Here is a 26,099-nt window from a genome sequence, read left to right as displayed (position 1 = left end):
AAATTCAGGCAAAGAAATTATTGGATTGCAATCATTTGGCTATGAACAATTTTGTTAAATTAGCTGAAGAGTGTAAATAGTGCTATGTAATTGAAATTGTATTAGGCTCTAAGGGCACTGTAAGTGGTGATGTTTTCTTTCAAGTGTTTAAAAGCAGGAGTTAAAAGTAAAAAGCAAGCCAGAAAGCATCTGTATTAATGCAAATTACCTAAATTCCCCTGTTTTGCCTGAAATCAACAAGGGTATTTGTATATTTTAAGCAATAATTGACTGCCCAGAAGGGGTAGACCTCTGTTTTTGTCTTTCAGATAATCAAAGAAAACTCATGCTAGCTGAACAGCATTCAACGTACCATGTATTTACTTGCACAGTAAAAATTATGTTTTGTGTTCTATGTTTTGTCTTGTGGTGTGTGTCTCGTGGCCAGAATTGTTGTGTTTAATATTTTCATGGGATGGTCTGGTTTAAAATCAAGCAAAAGGGTTGAATTAAAATGCAGATACTTGTTTTGTTCAACTTAAAATACAAAGTGTTTGGATACATCAGGAAAAATGTGATATACTAAAGTCTAATTCATTTCCTTAAGTAAGAGAAAGAAACTTCATTGGCTAAATCTTTTAATTAAAAATTGTTATTAAAATTTGCATATTAACAGTCTTTGAAAGCAAGGACCTGAAAAGTTAACCCACTCCCCATATTGTGCATGGAATCCTTCTGGCTACCTCAGATTTCTAGCCAGAGGGCTGGGGATGGTGGGAGGCTATTGGACTAGAGGTTGTATTGAATAAACTCATCAAAGTGGGTGTGCTTGTCCTGGCTTGTTGTTCCAAAGCTCTGTAATAAGGTTATTTTAGTGAAAGGGTATATGTGGCATACATTAGATAAGACTAATGTACTGTATAACAGCAATGTGTATGTGTTCATTGTTAACAAAAGGTGTTTAAGTAAAAGTTTCCTTTATAGGTTAAAAAAAAAAGCCAAAGAAGGAGAAAAAGAAAAAAATAGCTAACATGCTCAGTCTAAAGATAAGGCGCTGGCCCCATTCAAGGTCACTGCTCACAGCTAAGACTTGGCTAATAACCAAGAAAAGGGGTGGGGGGACTTAAGTTTGCCCACACAGCTATGAGATCTGCCAAGCACTAATAAAATGTGTTAGGTTTCTTTTCTCACAGGTAAGGAAGCACTACCCGAAGACCCTAGCAGCCCTGCCACTCCTTGGAACCAGGAAACCGGATCAATGTAAAGGTCCCCCAACGAAAGACTGCTTTGGCTCCACGCTGGAAAGGCCCTTATTAAGTCCTGCTGACTATCAACACCTCTGTGATGTGCCAAAGACTGACTGCCTGGACCCAGGATTCGCACTGCAAAAAGACCCCTCCACCTCAGGAGAATTATTCTACTGATGATTAGCCTATTCCTTCTTCTAGTTCTACTGTGCTTCTGGACAGCAGGGAAAACGGACAAGGTGACGTGCTCATTAACCTCTCCCTTGTCCACTGACAGACCAACTGTGCCTTTGAACTTTTCTAAAAGAAGCAAAACCACTACAGGGTGATGTGCTAGTAAACCTCTCCCCTGTAGGGTGCTGAACCACGACTGTTTTGGGAAAAAGATGGAACACTCACTCCACTGACATTGCCAAAGTCCAGGAATTCCTGACCAGAAAGGACATTGAGAACTGACCCTGGTGAAGAAAACCAAGGCATTATACACTGGCAGGAAAAAACTTGTGGGACCCATGTTTGGGAATGTGGTATTGATTGGATTTTGGGGTTTATTCTACAGGCTGCGCCCTGTATTTTGGATAAATCCTTCAGCATGTATTGCCCTCCCTAACTGGATTTTAAATGACATTGCCCTTATCCAGTTTTCAGATCACTTCTATATACCCAGATTGCTCACAAGGGGCTGCCATTAGATTAGCACAACAAAAAGCCTGGGTTATTTCCTTTGGGAAAACAGGGAATTAAGTAGATCCCTGTGGGCTGGGGCCAATACTGCAGCAGACATTTGGAATATTCTTAAAAGCCAAGAACATAATAAAAAATTGGGCCAACTAGAACAGGCCACTAGCCTTATTTTTGAAGCTCAGCTATCTTAAGTACAGGCTGGAGTTGGTGAGTTACATGTCATTTCCACCCTTAGTTCTGTGACCCAGAAGTTACTAACAGAGATGGTATTGAATATCACTGAGGCTGGGAAGGCATTGCAGTGGGATCTGGTATGTTTAAAAATTCAGGATTTCCTGAATGACCAGCTGATGGCCATTTGGAGTGATCTTGAGCACCAGACTTGGCCCACTGCCCTTACAGACACATCAGGAACCATCTGATCTGTGGTCATGGAGACATACTTGGACACTTTCTGGGTGGAAGTGTGAACATTCACAGTGCTCCTTCCAAGCATTTGGACCGGTTAGGGTGGATGTGGGCTCCCACATACCGAATCCCGCCGGGTCCATGGGGAGGATGAATGTGGGACTGAATACCCCCTCATTACTAACCCCAGCTCCCTAGAGCTTACTTGCTTTTTGTCCTCAAAGTATGAGAAAACTCAGCCAAAAGGTTTGTTGAGTATTCTCAAAGGGGGGAGTTGTTGGTGTCACTAGGCATGACTCTAGGTAACTCAGGAGGGTGGAAAACCATAAGTGTCAATAAAGCCTTCTGTACTAGGCCTGAATGAACTAAAGTAACTTTAATCAACCTAGCAGGCCAGTAACCGAGAATGGAATGTACAACAGCTAGTTCAACCCTGGTACCACTGGGAGATAAGGGGGGCCCCTGCCTGCACCTGGCTGGAGGGAGGAGGGGAAAAGCAGGATAGCAGAGAGGGAGTTAAACAAAATAACCGGTCGGGAAAAAGTTACTAACGAGATAATTTGTTTGCTGCCAAGTATGATCTAACTTGCTCAGTATAATTGCTACTTTATAATGTATCTGCTATATGGGAACTAAAAGGGAGGGAAGAAGAGGGAGGGGGAGTGGGGTGGGGGTAATAGAAATGTTTAGCTGAAATCATGTATAAAGAGAGAGAAGTCTTTTGCATCTGTGTGCTCGATTTGAGACTTGTGTGCCTCCGAGCACCGTGCTTTGAGATCTCAAATAAACTTGTCTGCATTCTCCACCCTGGTGTGTAAATTAGTGCGACGCACACCGGGCAACGAACCACTGTTGCTGTCGCCTCGGGCCTTTGTGCCGGCAACACAAGGACACTCTATCCAGCACGTGGCATAGAAAAACCTTAGAGTTCTGTCCATAGGCAGGTCCCTGCAGACCTTGCTGAGTCACAAGGTGTATCTGCCTTCTCTCAATGGGTCGATTGTATAGCTGATGGTCCTTAATGGGCCATCAAGCAGGCTAGGCAGAACTGACACCAACTTATCTGGGGTGTTCCCCGGAAGCAGAGCACAAGTTTGAAATATGGACAGAACAGAGCCAATACTTATAACGTCAACTACAAAAATGATACACATCTAGAGGTGGCATCATTATAATCAGCCAATCAGAACCTCTCCATAGACCCCTTACATGACAACCTTTCTACAATATTGGCTGCAAATATAGAACAGTGGTCGCAACAGTGATCTGTACAGTTACAGATTATGTCAATAACGTCACAGGAGGTGACATGGCATCAGCGAGACTGATAGTGGAATACTGCCTCCAGTTTTGGTGTCCTCAATTGAAAAAGATGTTGTGAAACTGGAGCTGGGGCAGCAAAGAGCCACCAAATGTCCTGAGGCCTGGAGAAAAATGCCTTCTAGTGAGCTATTGAAAGAGCTCAACCTGTTTAGCTTATCAAAAGAAGATTGAAAGGTGACTTCATTGAAGTGTTGAAGTGCCTTAATGGAGAGAAAAGATTGGGTATTAAAGGGCTCTTTAATCTAGCAGAGAAAGGAATAACAAGACCCAATGGCTGGAAGGTGAAAAGAGACAAATTCATATTACAACTAAGGCACAAATATTCAACAGCGAGGATGATTCATCACAGGAACGAGCTACCAAGGAAAGTGGTGAATTCTCCATCTCCTGATGTCATTTCATGAAGACTAGATGCCTTTCTGGAATGTCTTTGCCCCCAAAGTAGCTATTGTGTCATACAGGAGGCCTGTGATATGCAGGGGGTCAGATTAGATGCTCTAATGGTCTCTTCTGGCCATAAAGTCGACTAATTTCTGAAAAACTGAGTGTAGCATTGGGAGCAGTGTCTGATGTTTCCCTGTCTAGCCGGCTTGCTGCCTAGAACGAACGCTCCTTGAGTGGGGTGATCCCCAGGGAGCAGCTCAAACCTGCAAAATGCCTGGCCAGGGGCAGGACATTGGCACAGCAAGGGAGGGGTGTGGCAGTGACATCACAAAGGCCTTTTGCAGGACCTCAGCCTATTGGTCCAAGGTGGTGGGGAGGTGGTGACCTCACAGAGAGATGCTGACATCAGCCAGGCAGGACAGGGGCGAGGGAGACCTCAGAGACCCCTGTGGCTTTGCTTCAGCAAGTCTCCTTCTCCAGGTTTCTCTTTGAGGACTGAGAGAGTATTCGGCAGTGTCCATTTGTTAGAGGGTTTTCCCTGCACCCTCTCACTTCCCTGGTTCTTGTCACGCAGACAGCAAGCAGCAAAAGACCAGAAGTCTGAAGCACAGATAATGCGATGTTTATTGGGGTTATTTCCAAGCAAGCATATTCCACTGCCCTAATGAACTTACACCTAGAAAAATTAATTATGCAGCAGACAGAAACAATTAGAGAACCAGACTGATTAACAAGGTAAAAGTGGTGGCCATAAAGATAAAACAATACAGAAATGAGGGTTTCACAACCACAACCATTGATAAGTGATTTATTGCTAGACAGGCTGCTGTCAAACTAAGTTTTCTTTAACCATCTTAAGATCTGTTTCTTTATCTGGTGGTGATGGGCACTTTCAGGACGGGATCATCTTCCTAATAGCCCAGTAGCACCTTATTTCAGTGTGACTGGTTTGGGATGTGAGGATGTGACCCTTCGCTTTCCAGCTTATGGCTGCCCCTGCTGCTTAGCCAAAGGCCTTAGCCTAAGAACAAGGCCTCAGCCTATCCTAGTGAGAGAAGGCCCAGACACAGGCAGACTGTGATTTTGATTCTTAGCTAGTTACAGGGGTATAAAGACAAAGTGATAAAAATACCCCTAAATTCTTAAAGTCTAGGCTTTACAGGCAGGCCTGAATATCTTTATTCTAACAGTGGGTTCTACCCCTTCCCCTATTCTGTGTCTGTGTCTTGTCTATTTAGATCAGGGGTCGGCAACCTTTCAGCAGTGCTGTGCCGAGTCTTCATTTATTCACTCTAATTTAAGGTTCCGCGTGCCAGTAACACATTTTAACGTTTTTAGAAGGTCTCTTTCTATAAGTCTATAATATAGAACTAAACTATTGTTGTATGTAAAGTAAATAAGGTTTTTAAAATGTTTAAGAAGCTTAATTTAAAATTAAATTAAAATGCAGAGCCCCCCCCCCCTCGGACCAGGGGCCAGGACCCAGGCAGTGTGAGTGCCACTGAAAATCAGCTCGCTGCCGCAGGTTGCCTACCCCTGATTTAGATTGTAAATTCTTCAGGGCATGGGCCATCTACAGTTCTCTGTTTGCACTTTGCCTAGCACAATGGGGACCCATTGTTAGTTGGTCCTTAGGCACTAAGGTAATGAATATGATTTGTTATAATAGTAACTCTCCTGCCACTTTGAGCCAAGGAAGATGGCCTTGGGATGCGTAGCCTTATTTGGGGTGTGTTAGTAATGTTGATTTGATTTATCAACTTAATTTAATTTATATTGTAATTATTTTAATTAATTAATAATAATGCTTAATCATTTATATTAATTAATATGGGTTTAGGCTCGCCAATTTGTTTGATCAGAAGATAAAAGTTCATGTTTCGAATCGGGTTCCACAGAATTGATAAAGGGACCTTCGGGGGTATGACAGCAAGCTCACAGTGAGACAGATATAGTCATAAGACTTTTTATTAAACTCAATGAAATAGTAACTAAATTGTAAAACAGGTAGAATTACAGAGTTACAATTGTATTACTGTTATTCAAGAGATACATATGATGATACAATATTATGTGCTGCAAACTTTGGTTAATATTCACACCCTGTTTTGATAAACTGGTGTTGGCCTCGCCTCTGGCGGTTCTGATTTCACAGCTCTTGCAAGGGAAACTAATGTAAAGAGCTGTCAAAGCTACTTTGGAATTTACTTTTTAGCTCAACTAAATAATCTAATACACAAACTAAAATAAAGTTTAGAGAGACCAAGCTTAACTGAGTCCCTCTTGAACTTAAAGTTTGAAAAGAAAATAAGTGCGGTCTATTACTGGTTAATAGCCGTCGTAGATGGATAGCATGAATACGTAGTTGAAGATGGTGAAGTGTGTGTAGTGAAGAAGGAGGAGGTCGAGGTGGGGGTGGGGATACCATAATGAGGTAGGTTACCTCTTTTTATAGAAATAAATGCCGGAAATTCTTCCTCTTATGCCCAAATTTCACTCTTCCCCCATAGAAATGTTAGGGTACGCTTACTCCATAGGCTGGTATGTGTGTGCGTATGGATGGCAGGTATCTGCGCACTTGTGGGGTACTTGTTCAGTCTGTGAGTGCAACTTTGAAAAATCCCCTTTGCTATTCTTCATTGTCTGTTGGTCTAGGTAAAGGGTCTTAGACCTAAGCATAGGCACTTTATTTGGGTATAGGAAAAGCAGTTCCTTTTCTGGATAAAAGGGCACAGGATGTAGCTATGCTAACTTTGCTTTAGCTTAAAATGCAGGTTTTTGACCTGTAGGTTTCTTGCATTACAGCCAAACGTATTTTTAATATGAATTAATAAACCTATCACAATACTGTATTTATAAGAAAAGAGATATTGATGCAGGCAAGCAGATGAATCCTGAGGGCTAATGATGTTACTGCCTAAAAATGAGATGGGGTTAAAACTATGGAATATTCTTTGTGACAAGTATTCCACAAATTCCACTGACCTCCCTTGTTTTCTTTGCCTGCAGTAGGGATTCCAATTTCCAAACCTGATGTGATCTCGCAGCTGGAACGAGGGGAAGAACCGTGGGTCCCAGACCTTCAGGGCTCTGAGAAAGAAGTGGTCCCGAGAGCTGCCTTCAGAGGTGAGGAATTGGTTAAACAACTCAACAACTGCTTAGGAATGCAGGAAACATTTGGGATGCCCTACAAAGACCCTGTGAGCTCTCCAAGTTCAGGACTGTTCCCTGCAGATGTGGAATCATTATGGCAGATGTCACTCATGGCTTCCCTCCTATTCTGACTGACAACTGGCAGCAGGTCCCTCCCCGATCTCTCTTTCTCCTGAGAGTTATGGTGCAATGAGGACCCAGAACTGATCCCTTCCTCTCTTCTCTGTGGAAGGGTTTGGGGAAAATCAGCACCTGATAGGTTTGATCTCTCCCAGATATATTTTGGTTTGTTCATCCCTTTTTCCATTCCTCTCTCTGACATTTCCTTTTTCTCAGGCACAGGGAGTGACCTATGTCTGGATTCTCTCTGTCTCCCATCCGGCGATGGGTTGGTGAGTGAGAATGAGGAGGAGAAACCCCCGCAGGAAGACACTGTGCAAGTAGATCCACATTGGATGTTATCAGGAAGATCCACAGGGAATGTTTCCAGGAGTTGTGCACTCCCAGAAAACACAAAAGCCTGTGAGACTCAGCAGAGGCCAGAGGAAAACTACAGTAGCCACTCAGCCCTTATTCCACGCAACAGAATCAACTTGGAAGAGAGACGCTACATGTGCCACGAATGCGGGAAAAGCTTCAATCAGCGCTCAAACCTTATCACACATCAGAGAATCCACACTGGGGAGATGCCCTACACGTGCTCTGAGTGCGGGAAAAGCTTCGGGCAGAGCTCTCACCTTATCAGACATGAGAGAACCCACACTGGGGAGACACCCTACACGTGCTCTGAGTGCAGGAAAAGCTTCAATCGACGCTCAAACCTTATTACACATCAGAGAATCCACACTGGGGAGACGCCCTACCCGTGTTCTGAGTGCGGGAAAAGCTTCACTTACAGCTCAGTCGTGAGCGCACACAGGAGAATCCACACAGGGGAGATGCCCTACACGTGCTCTGAGTGTGGGAAAAGCTTCAGGTGGAGCTCACACCTTATCACACACCAGAGAATCCACACAGGGGAGACGCCTTACACATGTCCTGAGTGTGGGAAAAGCTTCAATCATCGCTCAAACCTTATTACACATCAGAAAATCCACATGAGAGAGAACTGTAATAAATCCCTTGACTAGGGCTGGAGAAAGTTGTTGTTTTTTTTTATCACATTTGCTCATTCCCACATAGTGATTTTTGCACCATCTTCACCGTAGTGTCTCATCTCCTCCAGATGAGTTGCCTGCTTCTGCCTTTTGCAGCTCACCCTTCTTTGGGGTCAGTCCTGTGATCTTTTCTATCAACTCCTTTCCTTTGAGTCACAGGAGTGTGTGTCCCTCCTGCCAGGAATGTTCATCAGCTCCAGGTGGGAGAGAGGTTTGATTCCAACAAGCTACACTGAGGCTAAAACTACCTGTGCCTGACATCCGCTAGGACTGTACATGACATTGGCTGCTCAAGTTAGTGATCTTGGGGTAACAAGACAATTATAGTTGTAGAGCAGATGCAGCCCAGGTGCAGGGGTTGCCATTAGCTTCCCCCTTGACCTGACCTAAACTCCATCACTTTTCCTAGTCTAAACAAACCCTGAGCATCACGGTTATACTGTTCCCCCATTTCAAAGCCATTGTTAGTCATCGAGTTCACTCTTGGGGAAGAAGTTGTTTCATTCCCAGTTGCTCTGATGTTGGTTCAGGTTGTGCTGCAGAGCAGATATTTTTACTACCATTTTTCTCACTTAAAATATATTGAACTATAACAAAGAGCAGGAACAGGGCAGGGATAGGGGAAAATGTCATTTCACCCTCTGGAACAACAGAAGAAGATGGGGTAAATCACAGGGATTCCCCATCACCATCCCAATCCCCCTGTTGTGCAGTTGGTTAGGTCAGTATTTTTTCTAAAGGGCTGGGAAGAGGATTCCCTTGTAAATAACTTATAACTAAACAAAGTGCCCAGGCATTGGGCTCCCAAAGCCGTTGTGGCCCAGGCCCTGCAGGAAGTGGCTCCTGAAGAGATCTCCTTCCTCATTAGCTGCATGTTGCGTATTATTTGGGAAATACAATCCCTAGCTAGGTAGAGATGGGAAACATGGAAGTGACTTTTCTCATCAGCTCACCCCTGGGAGATGCCGCAAATGTGTAGAAAATGAAATCCGTGTTGAATGTTCTGTAGCTGCAGAAAGATACCTATTTTTAATAGAGACCTGAGATTTGGTGTCTTACAGGGATTCTAAATCGCACCTGAATTTAGTCCCTAATTTAAATCTGTGCCACCAGATTAAAGAAATAAAAGGGCACAGTAGGAGGAGTTGTACCTCACTGTCGCTACTGATCTGTTCTGTGGTTGGTGCAGAATTCTACGCCAGAGAAGTGTCAGATTACTCCAAGGAAGGTCAAAGATTTGACAAGAGCTCAGGTAGAAATTGCAGGTACTAGTGGTTGATTTTCACCCCTGAGATGGAAGCTATGGTGACCTGTGGCCCAGGTAAACTATTTTTAGAACCCTGCTCCCTAGTTAAGTGGCATTGATCACACTCCTGAAGGACGCCATGATTAAATCGGGCACAACTGTCTGTTACCATTTGGATCCAATGTTAGATGAAGCACAGAGAGAAACAGCTGATTCATTCAGAGCCATTCCGTGCCTACGGGTCCCAATCTGGCTGCCTTGTTGGACAAGAAGCACTTCCCTGCTGGGCAAACAATGGCAGCCAATGAGGGAATGTATCAGATGCGAAGTTCAGACTGCAGGATAATTGAATGCTGAGTCCAGAGTCTCTGGTTTAGTCTAGGCCTGCACAGCTCGTAAAGCGGCGAGGGCAATATTACTCCAAAGAAAACCAGCTGAGGGCTGAAACCCCCCCGGCCTCACCGAACACCGCCCCCCAGCGCCGCCGAGCCCCTCCCTGAAACAATCCCCCCCAAGCGCCGCCCGCCCCGTGGAAACAAACCCTCCTTCCCTAGCACCGCCCTGGCAAAACGGTGGCATTGAACCTTGGTAAAATGTTATAGCGGGCCTCTAAGGTAGTATAATTAAGGTAAAAGGAAAATGTCTTTTTGCTAGAAGTAGAATAAGATCTTCCCCCCACTTTGTAATCAGTCGCCTGTGGAGTGAATGAGGTGGGACTGAGGAAGGCAGCACCTCCAGACAGCTGCAACCCTTGGAGAGGGGCTGGGAGCCAGACCAGATCAGCAGACCAGGTCAGCCACTGACTCATAGCTCGTCTCCTCAGTCCCCTGCTGCCGGCTCACCAGCCCCTCCCACTCGCCTCCTCACCACCCCCCTTCAGTGCCCCCGGCTCACCTGCCACTCGCCTCCTCAGCCCCCCTCCGTCACCTGCTATTGTCATACAGGAGGCCTGTGATATGCAGGGGGTCAGATTAGATGCTCTAATGGTCTCTTCTGGCCATAAAGTTGACTAATTTCTGAAAAACTGAGTGTAGCATTGGGAGCAGCGTCTGATGTTTTCCTGTCTAGCCGGCTTGCTGCCTAGAACGAATGCTCCTTGAGTGGGGTGATCCCCAGGGAGCAGCTCAAACCTGCAAAGTGCCTGGCCAGGGGCAGGACATTGGCACAGCAAGGGAGGGGTGTGGCAGTGACATCACAAAGGCCTTTTGCAGGACCTCAGACTATTGGTCCAAGGTGGTGGGGAGGTGGTGACCTCACAGAGAGATGCTGACATCAGCCAGGCAGGACAGGGGCGAGGGGCCAGGGAAACCTCAGAGACCCCTGTGGCTTTGCTCCAGCAAGTCTCCTTCTCCAGGTCTCTCTCTGAGGACTGGGAGAGTATTCGGTTTCACGGACGTGAGCGCCAGGAGGAACCTCTTTCAAGTTTTCTCCTTCCCTTTCAGTGATTTTACTAGAAAACAGCCATCCCTTTTTAGAAGGTAAGAGCCTCCTGGAGGTTTGAAACCTGTTCAGTCTGATCCAGCTGGTGACAGTTGAATTCTAGGCATGGAAAACACGAGCTTAAGGAGGCAGAATTTTATTGCGCGCCTGAGATTTTGTCTCTTAAAATCACTGGGGCCATTAGGGTTTGTCCTTTTTCTTTCACCTTTTCCTCCATCGCTCCCTCCTTTCTCTTTGTCTCTTGCTTCTTTTGTCCTTTCTCCTGTTCCCCTCACAACACCGGGAGTGAGGGAGGTGTGTGTGTGTGTTGCGTTGCGTTGCAGGGCAGTGCTCTGCAGCTCCCACTGTGGGAGGTCCACCCAAAAATGTGGGGCTGAAATAGTGCTCAGGCAGTGATCCCCACCAGTGACCTGGGCCATCCTTTGGGCTCTCTGGTGAGAACCCTCAGCCTCCCGCCCTCAGTCTCTACCCTGATTGGCTGAGCAGGGGGTTATTGATAGGGAGGAGACTCAGGTCCTTGTTGTTCTCTTTTAAGACCAAGGAAATAAGTCAGAACCAGTTCTGTGTTTGATGAATTTTGCTGCTTCTTTACATTAATGGTCTCTGAGCAGCTCATGATTCTCTCTAACGTTGCAGTTCTCCTCAAATACTTGCTGAATAATTCCTGTGCACTGTTGTTGGTCTGGAGCTCATCTGAGAGCACTTTATTCAGGTCATTCAATGTCTGAAATTCAAGATCCGATGGTTAGTTTGAAAATCAGAGCTCTTGGGTCCTATTCCCAACTCTGCCACTGACTGGCTGTGTGACCTAAGACAAGTCAATTCTCCTTTCTCAGCCTTAGCTTCTCCCTCTTTCAAGTAGGGATAATAACGATCCGCTCCTACCTACCTCAACACACTCACTCTTCCCCAACACACACACAGTCTCTCCCCACACACACACAGTCTCCACACTGCAGTTGAAAAGCAGCTGGCAATCTGGTAGGATGCTCATGGAACAATGGGAGAGAGAAACCTCCATGACTGCAAGTGCAGCCATGGAGACACCACACACCAGCCTTGCCTAGCTGGCAAGAACAAACCTCCACAGAAACACCCTGTGGCTTCTAACCCAGCTCCCTAAGGCCTCAGCCACAACCACGTATCACAGGGGCCTTTCTACACTCTGGTTCTGTTCTCGCTGAAGGGTCATTTCCAATTGTTCACTCGGACCAGCTTCCCCAGCACACTCACTGCTGTGCAGTTCTGTACGTGTGGCCATGGCTGAACAGCCAGAGCTCCTGCCCATTTCCCCACTGGCTGGAGCATGGCTAGAGTGTGCTTGTGGTTAATGATGTTGCTGTAGATGGTTCGTTTCCTGTCTATATCTCCAGCACATCAGTCCCTGGCTGGGTCTCCTGGGCAGTGGAAAACATCCCTTGTTTGGCCCTGCCAAGGGGATCGTGGAGGCTGAGACGTCCCTCGGCTTGGCTCAAAGGGGGAGTTGGATGGAATTTATCACACAACCATCCCTGCACCCCAGAGCCCCACGGGGAGAATCTAGAGAAGGGGGAGTCATTCCTCCCCTGCGCTCCCAGAAGAGCTGCTACGACTCCTTCCTGCCAGCTACTCACCCCTGGATTCACCCTCAGCTCCTGGGATCTTCCTGCTCCAAAGGCTCCAGAGGCCTGGGGGGGCGGGGGGAGGGCGTCACTGCACCGTCTGACACACAAGGGAGGTTTCTGGATTTGAAGGAAGGAGCAGAAAACGGAGAGGAAAGAAACAGAGAGAAAACACCTCGTCTCTCCCCTCCCCCTCCCAGCAAGAAATGTTACCAAGGACCAGCGTTAGGGGAAACGGTGCCCTGGGCAAACCTTGTACTTTGGCCCTTCCCCATCGCCCATGGATGATCCCCCTTCCCCTTTACCCCCAGCTCCTGCACTCCCGCCCCTTGCGCCTCTCCCACCCCTAACTCTGCCCCCTCCTGTGCCCTAACCCCTACGCTGTGTCCCCTCTGCCCTTAACTCCTGCACCCCCCTCCTGTGCCCCCAGCCACTGCCTCCTCCTGCACCCCCTTCACCCCCTAACCCCTGCGCCCCCTCATGTGCCACCAGCCACTGCCCCTCTCCTGCCCCCCTTCACCCCTAACCCCTGCACCCCCTCCTGTGCCCCCAGCCACTGCCCCTCTCCTGCAACCCTTCACCCCTAACCCCTGCGCCCCCTCCTGTGCCCCCAGCCACTGCCCCTCTCCTACACCCCCTTCACCCCTAACCCCTGCACCCCCTCCTGTGCCACCAGCCACTGCCCCTCTCCTGCTTGCGTTCACCCCTAACCCCTGCACCCCCTCCTGTGCCACCAACCACTGCCCCTCTCCTGCACCCCCTTCATCCCTAACCCCTGCACCCCCTCCTGTGCCACCAGCCACTGCCCCTCTCCTGCACCCCCTTCACCCCTAACCCCTGCACCCACTCCTGTGCCACCAGCCACTGCCCCTCTCCTGCACCCCTTCACCCCTAACCCCTGCACCCCCTCCTGTGCCCCCAGCCACTGCCCCTCTCCTGCACCCCCTTCACCCCAACCCCTGCACCCCCTCCTGTGCCACCAGCCACTGCCCCTCTCCTGCACCCCCTTCACCCCTAACCCCTGCGGCCCCTCCTGTGCCCCCAGCCACTGCCCTCTCCTGCACCCCCTTCACCCCAACCCCTGCACCCCCTCCTGTGCCACCAGCCACTGCCCCTCTCCTGCACCCCCTTCACCCCTAACCCCTGTGCCCCCTCCTGTGCCCCCAGCCACTGCCCCTCTCCTGCCTCCTCTGCCACCAGCCACTGCCCCTCTCCTGCACCCCCTTCACCCCGAACCCCTGCGGCCCCGCCTGTGCCACCAGCCACTGCCCCTCTCCTGCACCCCCTGAACCCCAACCCCCGCACCCCCTCCTGTGCCACCAGCCACTGCCCCTCTGCTCCACCTCCTGTGCCCCCAGCCACTGCCCCTCTCCTGCACCCCCTTCACCCCAACCCCTGCGCCCCCTCCTGTGCCACCAGCCACTGCCCCTCTCCTGCACCCCCTTCACCCCTAACCCCTGCACCCCCTCCAGCACCCACATGGGGACACTGACCTGTGTGCATGGAGCATCTGGCATTGCTGCCCCCTGCTCCTCCCTGGAACGTTGCTCCTCCGGGCACCCCTAGGGGCTGGGGGACGGGAGGGGGGGAGAAGGGATGTCATCCGAGCTCCCTGCATCCAGGTCACTTTCCTCAGCCGGGCTGCGTCAGGGGAGGGCAGAGAGCAGCAGCTTCTGATGCTCCCCTCACAGCCCAGCCCAGGTGGGGAAAGTGACCAGGACGCAGGGAGCACGTAGTGCTGCTCCTCGCTCCCCCCAGCCTCTGTGGGGCCACGGAGGAGCATTGGGGCAGGGGAGAGCAGTGAGCACCTTTGCACGGCCACACGGTGCCCTTTGACCCCCTGGAGCCCTGGGCGGCTGCCGGGGGCCCCACCCCTAAGGCTGGCCGGGCTCCCCAGCACGAACAGCAGAGACACACAGAGACTGGCCACACTCTGTCTAACCATTGCCATTGCAGGAGAGAAGGTGTCAATGGAATCGAATGCCCTGGCTCAGACAAGAGACACAGGGAGGTTTTGCTGTTCATGGAGCCATGCAAAGGAAATTGTGTCTGTGTGTGAAAATAGGGAGGGAAATGAAACACCCACCTGGTGGTGCCCAAGGCGGAAGGGACCCGTATCGGATTAGAGCAGGACATGTTCTCAAGCAGCATGTTTCTCACTCTGCTCATCTGTCAGGTTTGATGATTATCAATGGAAATATTTTGCCATTGGGTCGTGTGTTTACACAGACATTGACATTTACCAACAAACACGTAATTCTCCCCGTCCTGCCTAGCCTGCCGGGGGGGAGTGTAGAAGGACAGAGTCACTCTGCCCAGTGCCCATGCCAGGCCTGGGCTCTCCATGCTGCCCACTTCCCACAACGCTGGGATCCATCCCTGACCTCCCCCAGACCTCTGCCCCCCACCCCCACTGCTGGGCTCCCCTCCCCACACTGTCCAACTCCCCTGCTTCCAGGGTCCCTCCCCACTGCCCTCCTCCCCGCTGAGCAAAAACTCGACATTATTCCAGGGCTGCCCACAGGATTCAGGGGGCCTGGGGCAAAGCAATTTTGGGGGACCCTTCCAGACAAAAAAGTTGCAAACCTGTAGAATACTGGATTCCCGTGGGCAGCGGCGTAGCCAGGTTCTAACATGAGGGGAAGCGAACACATAAAAAAAGGCACCACCCAACATATCAAATTACTAATTACATCCGCTCCCTCCCACTTCCTGCCCCCTTCAGAACCCCCAACAACCCCCCCACTCCTTGTCCCCTGACTGCCCCCTCCTGGGACTCCGGCCCCTAACTGCCCCCCTAGAACCCTACCTGTCCTCTGCAATCTGATGTTTCCCTGTCTAGCCGGCTTGCTGCCTAGAACGAACGCTCCTTGAGTGGGGTGATCCCCAGGGAGTAGCTCAAACCTCCAAAGTGCCTGGCCAGGGGCAGGACATTGTCACAGCAAGGGAGGGGTGTGGCAGTGACCTCACAAAGGCCTTTGGCAGGACCTCAGCCTATTGGTTCAAGGTGGTGGGGAGGTGGTGACCTCACAGAGAGATGCTGACATCAGCCAGGCAGGACAGGGGTGAGGGGCCAGGGAAACCTCAGAGACCCCTGTGGCTTTGCTGCAGCAAGTCTCCTTCTCCAGGTCTCTCTTTGAGGACTGAGGGAGTATTCGGGTTCACGGACGTGAGTGCCAGGAGGAACCTCTTTCGAGTTTTCTCCTTCCCTTGTAGTGATTTTACTAGAAAGCAGCTGTCCCTTTTTAGAAGGTAAGAGCCTCCTCGAGGTCTGAAACCTGTTCAGTCTGATCCATCTGGTGACAGGTCACTTCTCTTCTCTATACCTCAGGCTCCTCCCCATCTGCCCAATGGGAACAGGGACAATCCTCGAACTCTGAGCAGTCGTGAGCCTGAGTGAGATAAGGGGCGATAAATCCCTCTGTGAAGGAGAAAGGGAAGTTTCACGGTGTTTAGCAACAAGGAATTCTAAAGTTTGCTAAAATGTCTAGTCTGCGGAAACAAGAAATGGTCGGGGCCAAACTTTTTAACCATTGCCTTTTCTAAAGCCCATTCAGGGGTGTGAGTCCCTGTCTTTTAGGTACCTGGGGTTCTTTGCCAGCAGGAGAGAAGAGGTTCCTGCCTCCATTTTTGTGGCCTTAACAAACCAGGTGTTGTGCCCCAGTTCTCATCTGAGATCCCTGAAAAAGAACATCTTCCCATCCATGAACAAGACAGGACCTATCTTTCAAAGGGGAACAAAGAGACCCCTGGGACTTACAGACTAGCTAGCCTCACTTCCATAGCTGGAGAGATACTGCAATACATTCTTAAACAGTTTGTCAGCAGCACCTACAGGAGAATTTGGTTCTTAGGATGAGTGAGCATGGATTTGTCAAGAACAAATCATCCCAAACAATCCTCTTTCCTTCTTTGGCAGGGTTTCGGGCCTAGTGGAGGTGGGTAAACAGTAGATGGGATCTATCTTGGGGTTACTAAGGCTCTTGACACAGTCCCGCAGGACATTCTCACAAGCAAACGAGGGAAATGCGGTCTAGATGCAATCAGTGTCATGTGGGTGCAGAGCTGGTTGAAAGCCCAGACTCCAAGGGCCCTTCTCCATGGTTGGCTGCCCAACGGAGAGGGGGCACCTCGTGGGTCCGGCAGGGATCAGTCCGGGGTCCAGTACTATTCAATAGTTTCATGAATGATTTGGAAAATGGAGTGGAGAGCCTGCTTCTAAAATGTGCAACTGACACCAAGCACTTTGGAGCACAGGACTGGAATTCAAAACGCCCTTAACGAATTGGAGACTTGGTCTTCTTGAGCCAAACCCCATGGCTGGGCCCCTCTCTCTAGACTGGGCTGAAGTGAAACCCCAGAGCCAAACACTCCTCCTCCTGGGCAGTGCGCTCCGACCTTGAATGGTCAGATGCTGCTTAGCGCTGTCAGAGCAGCTTTGGCTGGGGGATTCTCCCAGCACTTTCCAATAGCGGGAAGGTACGAAATCCCCATTTGCCTGCTGGGGACGGAGCCCTAGAGGGGGGAGCAACTTGCCCAGAGTCCCATCGGAAAAGGAAAGCAACCTGCAGTGGAACCAATAGGGGTGTCAGGATCTTGGAGGCGCTGTCACTCCCACACTAGGATGGTGTTCTGCACCCCCTACGGCTGGCTGAGTTTCTCCGTCCCTTGGCAATAAGACAGCCTAGAACCCCAACCAGGGTTATTCTATCTGCTACCCAAGATCCATAAACCTGGAAATCCTGGATGCCCCATCATCTCAGGCATTGGCACCCTGACAGCAGGATTGTCTGGCTATGTAGACGCTCCATCATCATTCCACACAAAGATGGACTACAAGCCGTCAGGAACAGTATCCCCGATAATGTCATAGCTGAACTTTGTAACTTTGTCCTCACCCATAACTATTTCACATTTGGGGACAATGTGTACCTTCAAGTCAGCGGCACTGCTATGGGTACTCACATGGCCCCACGGTATGCCAACATTTTTATGGCTGACTTAGAACAACGCTTCCTCAGCTCTCGTCCCCTAATGCCCCTACTCTACTTGTGCTACACTGATGACATCTTCATCATCTGGTCCCATGGAAAAGAAAACCCTTGAGGAATTCCACCATGATTTCAACAATTTCCATCCCACCTACAACCTCTGCCTGGACCAATCCACACAAGAGATCCACTTCCTGGACACTACTGTGCTAATAAGCGATGGTCACATAAACACCACCCTATACCGGAAACATACTGAACGCTATACTTACCTACATGTCTCCAGCTTTCACCCAGACCACATCACACAATCCATTGTCTACAGCCAAGCTCTAAGATACAACCGCATTTGCTCCAACCCCTCAGACAGAGACAAACACCTACAAGATCTCTATCAAGCGTTCTTACAACTACAGTACCCACCTGCTGAAGTGAAGAAGCAGATTGACAGAGCCAGAAGAGTACCCAGAAGTCACCTACTACAGGACAGGCCCAACAAAGGAAGTAACAGAACCCCACTAGCCGTCACCTTCAGCCCCCAACTAAAACCTCTCCAGTGCATCATCAAGGATCTACAACCCATCCTGAAGGACAATCCCTCACTCTCACAGATCTTGGGAGACAGGTCAGTCCTTGCTTACTGACAGCCACCCAACCTGAAGCAAATACTTACCAGCAACCACACAACAAAAACACTAACCCAGGAACCTATCCTTGCAACAAAGCCCATTGCCAACTCTCTCCCCATATGTGTTCAGGGGACACCATCATAGGACCTAATCACATCAGCCATGCCATCAGGGGCTCATTCACCTGCATATCTACCAATGTGATATGTGCCATCATGTGCCAGCAATGCCTCTCTGCCATGTACATTGGCCAAACCAGAGAGTCTCTACATAAAAGAATAAATGGACACAAATCAGACATCAAGAATTATAACATTCAAACACAGCCAGAGAACACTTCAATCTCCCTGGTCACTCGATTACAGACCTAAAAGTCGCAATATTACAACAAAAAACCTTCAACAACACTCCCACGAGAGATGCTGAATTGGAATTAATTTGCAAACTGGACACCATTAAATTAGGCTTGAATAAAGACTGGGAGTGGGTGGGTCATTACACAAAGTAAAACTATTTCCCCATGTTTATTTGTCCCCCTACTGTTACTCACACCTTCTTGTCAACTGTGGGAAATGGGCCATCCTGATTGTCACTACAGGTTTTTTTCTCCTGCTGATAATAGCTCACCTTAACTGCTCACTCTCATTATAGTGTGGATGGCAACACCCATTTTTTCATGTTCTCTGTGTATATATATATATATATCTTCCTGCTGTATTTTCCACTGTATGCATCTGATGAAGTGGATTTTAGCCCACGAAAGCTTATGCTCAAATAAGTTTGTTAGTCTCTAAGGTGCCACAAGTACTCCTCATTATTTTTGCAGATAAATTAATGGAGGTTAAGTCCATTAATGGCTATTAGGCAGCCTGGGTAAGGAATGGTATCTCTAGCCTCTGTTTGTCAGAGGGTGGAGATGGATGGCAGGAGAGAGACCACTTGATCATTACCTGTTAGGTTCACTCCCTCTGGGGCACCTGGCATTGGCCACTGTTGGCAGACAGGATATGGGGTTGGATGGACCTTTGGTCTGACCCAGTCTGGCCATTCTTCTGTTCTTATGAAGGGAGGGGCAGAACCCTGCAACAGAGTTTCTGTAGTGTAGTGGTTATCACGTTTGCCTAACACGCAAAAGGTCCTTGGTTCAAAACCAGGCAGAAACATGATGGCTTAATTTTGCCCAGCTCCTAGTGGCCTGTCCCTGCTGTTGTAGGAGCAGCAGTGATTTCTATGCTCAATAGGTCTGTTATTACTTCCCCCATTCCCATTTTTGTCTCCTCTCCCTCTCTGAATGCCTGTGAAGTGGCTTTCCCCCTCCCTCTCCCCCCGCTCCTGCAATGCTTGTGGGATGAAGGGGCTGGTTGAACAGCTGGAAGATCAGAAGAGCTCCTAGATAGACAAGGTGTCTGGGACTCTCATTAGGCAGCGATCACACACCCAGAGCAGGGACCCTGCATGGACACTGGCTGAGGTGGAGTGTGACCCACCAGATGCAGCCAAGTCATCTCCAGTCACAGGCCATGAGGAGCAGGTCCTTAAAAGGGGAAGGGGCCCTGTGCTCAGGAGTCACTCACAAGCTTGTACCTCCAGTGAATGCCCTTCGCCCCGACCGCCTGGCCAGTGGTTCGCTGCATTGCAGTTCATTGTGCCTCAGGAAGACTTACCTTCATCGCACCGTCCATCGCGGCGCTGGGGGACACTTACCTGGCAGAATCCTGTGCCTGCCTCTTGGCTTCCCAGGGATGGCTACTTGCAGCCCAGGAGAAGAAGGATGGTTCTGGTGAAAGGAAGACAAGCAAAGCTCTGGGAGGAAATTTGGGTGTGGGCTCTGCGCTGGGGGTGGGGGTGGGGTGCAGGAGGGGAGGTGCAGCTCCCAAAGTGTCCGGTACATACAACCCTCTGGCAGCAGCTCCTAGATGAATGGGGCCAGGGGATGTCCATCTGCTGTCTGCAGGCGCTGCCCCCAGAGCTTCCATTGGCTACAGTTCCTGGCCAATGGGAGCTGCAGAGTTGGTGCTCGGGGCAGGGGCAGCACGTGGAGACACTCCCCCCGCCCCAGGGGATGCTGGGACATGCCAGCCACTTCTGGGAGCGGCACGGAGGGATGGAGGCAGAGTGGGCAGGGAGCCACCTTAGTGCTGCTGGCACATCTCTGCACACCCGTTGTGGGGGGAGGGGAGCAGAGGGCTCCATGTGCTGCCTGGGGCAGGGGCAGAGCACGGAGCTGCCTCCCCTCCCGGGTCTATTCCAGGAGTGGGTGGGTGGGGTCTTTTGGCCTGCAAGGTGCAGCAGGTCGGACTAGATGATCACACTGGTCCCTTCTGACCTTAAAGGCTCTGAGTCTAAAAGGGAGAGGGAAGTAAAGGAATTAAAAAAAAAATAAACCAAGCATTGTAATACCAGGATGACTCCAACTGCTTATTATATAGTCCCACCCCTTTCTTCCTCCACTGGGTGTTTAATGACCTGTTGGGATTTGGGACACTGATTCTTTCATTCCATTGATAAACTGATACAACATGACTGAAATTAAACCAATTCCCAGTGGAGGAATCATCATATCATTGCATTGGCTGGGAATCAAACCCAGGTTAACTGCTTGGAAGGCAGCTATGCTCACCACTATACAACCAATGCATCTGGTGAAAGTCTCTGATTTTTCACACTTAGTGTCTGGTCACCTTACTTCTCAGCAAGAGGCAAATGTCTCTGTGGTCTCTGCCATTCATGGTGGGGAGTTTCCCCACTGATAACAGTTCTTGCTGGGTTGGGGATGGGAGAGAGAAGAGGCATTTATTCTGTTTCATTCCTCTCCATTTTCTGTTCCTCCCCCTCCCTTCCAGGGTCCTCCCTTCCATTTCAGACTGTGCAGTGACACCCTCCCCGCACCCAAGACTCTCGAGCCTCTGGAGCAGCACGATCCCATGAGATCCTCAGTGACCAAGGGTCTTTTCCAACTTCCAGAAGACCCAGCTTGAGTCTAAAGGAAGCGCTGTTCCTTCCTGGGGATCCTCTCTCCCTTCATGGAGATCAAGGTCATGAAGCCTCTGCCTTGCCTCCTGGGTCTGAATTAATGTCCCATTTCCCACTATCTGCTCGAAAGAAACAAATGTTTCTAACCCAGGTGAACGGAGTTAATTCAGCTGGAATCCTTCACTCACATTCCTTAGGAGATACAGACTCTCTGTGACACAGACTGACTGGGGTTCATCTCTGCATGTCCCCAATGGGGAAGGAAAGACACTGAGGGGGGAAGGAAGAAGATGGACAGAAGGAGTCAAATGGGGCTAGACCAGAATAGGACATTTTCTGCCTGTTAAAATGTACTAGACTCTAATTGCTTAAAACAAAACAAAAACCCACCAGCTTTTCACAGAGCAGCCAAAGCGGTGAAGCACAGACACACATAACCACCTACAACCCAAGTTTGTCTAAGAAGCACCTATAGTGGCTCATGCAGGGGGAAATACAGCTGTGGGTGTGAGTTCAGGCCTCACCCAGAGCATTGGTTTTCATTAGCCACGGAGCTTCCCCCACTTGCTTTGCCCAATTCACATGGAAAGTGCCATAGGAGGGTGATGAGAGTAAATTCTAAACTCTGAAATGCGGAGGTTGGCCCAGAGATTGGAATAAGGGGTTTGAAGAGAAAAAGCTCTAAGAGTATAAAACCAGACAATCTCCAGGGGCAGGTACGGTACAACGCCTCAACAGGGAACCATTCGGGGGGGTTCACTCCCTCTGTTAAATGTCCTGAGAGGTATTTGAAGATGAAGATAACGCCATGGCTAACAGGTGACTGGCATGTCCTGGGTTAAAGAAAGGCACCTAGGTTAATAGTCTGAAGATTTGCGTTACCGTCACCGTCTGACGCCCCTTCAGTGTGGAGCAGGTTTGGACGTTGCTGTGTGGAACGTACAGACTCCTGCAGAGCAGGGGCAGCTGTTTCCATGGCAGAGAGCCTGGCACTTAGGAGACTTTCTACACTTGCTGTTTTGAAGCAATTCAGTAAAATAACAGTGGAGCTACAATGTCTGGTCCAAAATTTCAGCCCCCCTGGTGCAAAAACGCTATTTTAGGATCTACATCGGAGGCTCCCGGCACTAGGACACCCGACCAGAGAGCTCAGTGGGGGCGTAACAGCTGCTGACTCTGAGGGTCCCGGGCTAAATCCACTTGCAGGGGGAAGTGTTTTGATTTATTTGATGGATAATGAGCACCAGCTACCAGGGGAGAAGCCCTGACAGTCGCTGCCACTCCAGCTGCTGCTAGGGCAGGGGGGAGCTCCAGGGGGCCAGCTGCTGCTCTGGCCACCCCAGAAGTGCTGCCAGAGGCCACCAAGCTGTGGCTGCTCCTGCTGCCCTCGGGACCACTGGTCAAGTGGTCCCCGGGCCAGCCGCATTGGCCGCTGCTTGGGCGGTCCCTGGAGCCAGTTGATTGAGTGGCCCTGGAGTCAGCCACTGTGCCCACTGCAGAAGTCACGGAGGTTGCAGGAAGTCACAGAATCCGTCACTTCCACCACCTCCGTGACAGACACAGAGACAAACCCCTCCCTGCTGTGACTGCAGTTCCTGGAAGGAAAGAGAAGAACAGAAAGTGACGAGAGAAAGAAAAAGAGAGATTCCCTGTCACCTCTCTCCCTGCTGCCTCCCCCCTTGTATTCTGTAACCCCATCTCACTGGGTTCCCTGTGCTGGTGCCATGGGGGTGACACTAGAGTTCTGGGGATTTGGGGGGCTCTTCATTTCTCAACATTTCACACAAATTTGTCTTTGGGCTGAAATTTCTCCTGTTAGGCCTCTCAGTCAGAGCTGTACCCCCACCCTGTTTGCGGGGGGGTGGGGGGGAGAGATGTAAATTGCAGAGCAGGCAGAGAAGTTGCCCATAAAGGGTCATATTGATCTGGTGACTGGTTCTGACCAGGGTCACACGTCCTCTGACACAGGCTCATGTGCAGAACATGGGAGCTCTGGCTTGTCCTAAATGCTGTAGAGTGTGAGTTCCTGGAAAGGGCAGGGGAGAGGGAGCAAGAGGAGAAAGGCAGAGACATTGGAGGTGAGGAACTGGGGGGCGAAGAAGGAGAGAACAGAGAGACAATCAATGATTGAAGCAGAACAGGTGTCCCAACTCCATCTTGCTCATCACAGGTGTTCACAGAGCTGGGTAGCTGCAGGTTTTCCAGTGTCAAGTCTGAACTTTGATTCTAACAATGTGTGTTCAAATATCAAGGGGATCTCCACATACCTGAGCTCTTCCCTCTCCCCTTTTTTAGTATTAATTTTTATTTTGACGTGTTTGGCTTAACCGTCTCTTTCCCCACCTGTATTGCAATTTGGGGGTTATGTTTATTGTGCCTCCCTTTTGTTCATGTCATTATAATTGTAACAGCAAAGGAATCTGCAGGAGCAAAAACTGACTCAAAACTTCATTTCCCCACCATGCCGGAACATCCTACAAACAGCTCACGGAGCTGGAATCATAACACGCAAGGCCCGGGGAGGGGAGATGCAGGTTTCCAAGTGTTCTGTCTTTCTCAGATGACACATTCCAGCCCCTTGTGTGCCTCCATCCTTGTATGACCTGCTGGACTTCGACACATTTATTGTCTCATTCTATAGATAATGTGATTGTAACACAATGTGACTGAAATTAAACCACTTCCAGATGAGGAAACAACAGAAGAGAAAAGTCATTATTGCATTGGCTGGGAATCAAACCCAGATGAATTGCTTGACAGACACTTATGCACACCACTATACCACCAATGCATCTGGCAAGAACAGCTTTCCTGCAGGCTCTGTGTTCTGGCAATGGGGTGACATATGATCATGGAGGTAGTGAGCAGGGTGGTTGGGCTGGACGCTGCCTGACAGCTGGGAGCAGAGTTAGGGATCCCAGAGTGACTGAAAGGGGGCAAAGGTGAAAACAGATCTCACTGGGAGCTGGCCCCACACCCGCCCCGCCCCTAGGAGAGGGGAACTGAAGCTCAACTTCAATCACAGAAAAATCTTCCCTGAGAAGGAAGGGGACAGCTTGTTTTAAAGACCAGGTTTGTGTTTGTTCCTGCTACATACGGAGGGGCTGGGTAGTGCTGATTCCAGCCCCCAGACTCTGGGAGGATAAGGAACAAATTCAGGCTGCCAGTGACCTGCAGGAGGGAGATGATCTTTTGACAGTGACGGACGCCTCGTCCTAAAGGCCTTTGTCTGCCCCCTTCCAGTGACTGTTTGGCACAGGAATGCAGCCCCCACTCCTGGGTCTCTCCTGGGGAAATAATGTTTCTGTGCAAAACACCAAAGCTTTTAACAGAAAGGAAGAAAAGGAAATGGCCACATGATGGGACTAGGACATAAGGAATGAAACACAAGATCCTTCTCCCATGTGTATTGACTTTTAACCTTGTTTGCGGTGTTGTTGTATCCATGTTGGTCCCAGGGGTCCTCTGGGGCGCCGGGCATTGGCCACTTTCGGGAGAGTGGGCTAGATGAACTGGTCTGACTCAGTGTGGCTGTTCTTATGTTCTAACCGCTGGTTATGGAGGAGACGACCTTCCAGGCTACACAGAACTGAAGAAGTGTGTGGGGTTAGCTCCACAGCTTGTCTCTTTCACCAACAGAGGTTGGTCCTCTGCAAGCTCTTACCCTCACCCGCCTTGTCTCTCTTGGACTCTGAAAAGTGCTTTCTCCCCACTCCCCTTGGAGAGACGTTAAGTTTCCCTTTGGGCAACTATCAGGCTGAAGCAATTGTATTGACTGTGACACTAGAATTGAAGATTTAATATTATAAATAAATGAGTCTAAACCTGAGGTTCTGGTTTTCACATTGGTTTTTCTAACTCCGTTCCCAGTTCTCTTCTAGAAAGGCCTCCAGGACGCCTGCCCAGCCCAGCAAAAGTGGCAAGGAGAAAGCCCACAATGCTGCTCTTTCAGGTAGTTGAAGGCTGCTATCAAACCCCCCTCACTCACTCAGTCCCCAGTCTGTGGCAGTGTATAGGATTCTTCCGTCCTAAGTGCAGGACTCTGCACGTCTTGTTGAACCTCCTCAGCTTTCTTTTGGCCCAAACCTCCAATTTGTCTAGGTCACTCTGGACCCAAACCCTGTCCTCCAGTGCTTGGATTCTTTACATGCTTTCACAGAGCGAAGAGCACATGTTCCATGATTTCATAGGGCAGAGTTTTGTGCTATCCCTGTGTGGATTTGACAGGTGGATCAACACAGAGACACATTGTGACCCTTCTCAGGGTGCTGAGGGCTGTGAGTCTCCTTGTTGCCACCTGCCACAAGGAAGAAGGAGTTTTGCATTTGGCAGCTGGATGTTAGTGACCAAACTCACCAGCCTGCTGGAACTCAAGGACCCTCCTCTGAGCTACAGCAGCCACCTTAACCCTTGAGTTCCTTCAATGTGTCCCGCTCTGGGGTCCAGCCCGGATCACCAGATACCTGGTGAAATCCCAGATCCTCTCTTGCCCAAGTATCCCAGGTTACTAGTTTTACTGTGGACCATTGCTACTGTATCTCACACAGCACTTGAGTACAGTTATCGAACAAGCAAAAAATTTATTTCACAACGGATAGAGATTTAAACAAACAAACATGAGTGATGGAAACCAACTGTTACCAACTAAACAAAGGCAGAAAGTGCTAGAATAGAAAGGCCAGCACAAAAAACAGAGAGAGGAACAATAAGATACTAAAAGGACAATGGTTGGAACTCTCCATTTCTCTCAGTTTCGGGACTGATGGGTAGTAGAGCTGTAGCAACAGTTGAGGAACCAGGGTAAATTAAATCTAAGGTTTGAGCTGCTAGTGAAGCATTTTCCACACTCACGGCATTCCTAGGGGCTCTCTCCTCCGTGGATTG

At 49.4% G+C, this 26,099-nt stretch overlaps 2 non-coding genes across 2 annotated transcripts; one reads left to right on the top strand and one right to left on the bottom strand.

Moving 5' to 3' along the window:
• Positions 1–19,332: 19,332 nt before the first annotated feature.
• Positions 19,333–19,405, top strand: TRNAV-AAC. Its single transcript has one exon. It is a non-coding gene; the product is annotated as a tRNA-Val (tRNA).
• Positions 19,406–20,807: 1,402 nt separating this feature from the next.
• On the bottom strand, positions 20,808–20,879 carry TRNAG-UCC. Its single transcript has one exon. It is a non-coding gene; the product is annotated as a tRNA-Gly (tRNA).
• Positions 20,880–26,099: the final 5,220 nt, after the last annotated feature.

Source organism: Mauremys mutica, unplaced genomic scaffold (genome assembly GCF_020497125.1).
Source record: "Mauremys mutica isolate MM-2020 ecotype Southern unplaced genomic scaffold, ASM2049712v1 Super-Scaffold_100054, whole genome shotgun sequence".
Classification (NCBI taxonomy): Eukaryota; Metazoa; Chordata; order Testudines; family Geoemydidae; genus Mauremys; species Mauremys mutica.
This window is presented reverse-complemented; position numbering and strand designations above follow the sequence as displayed.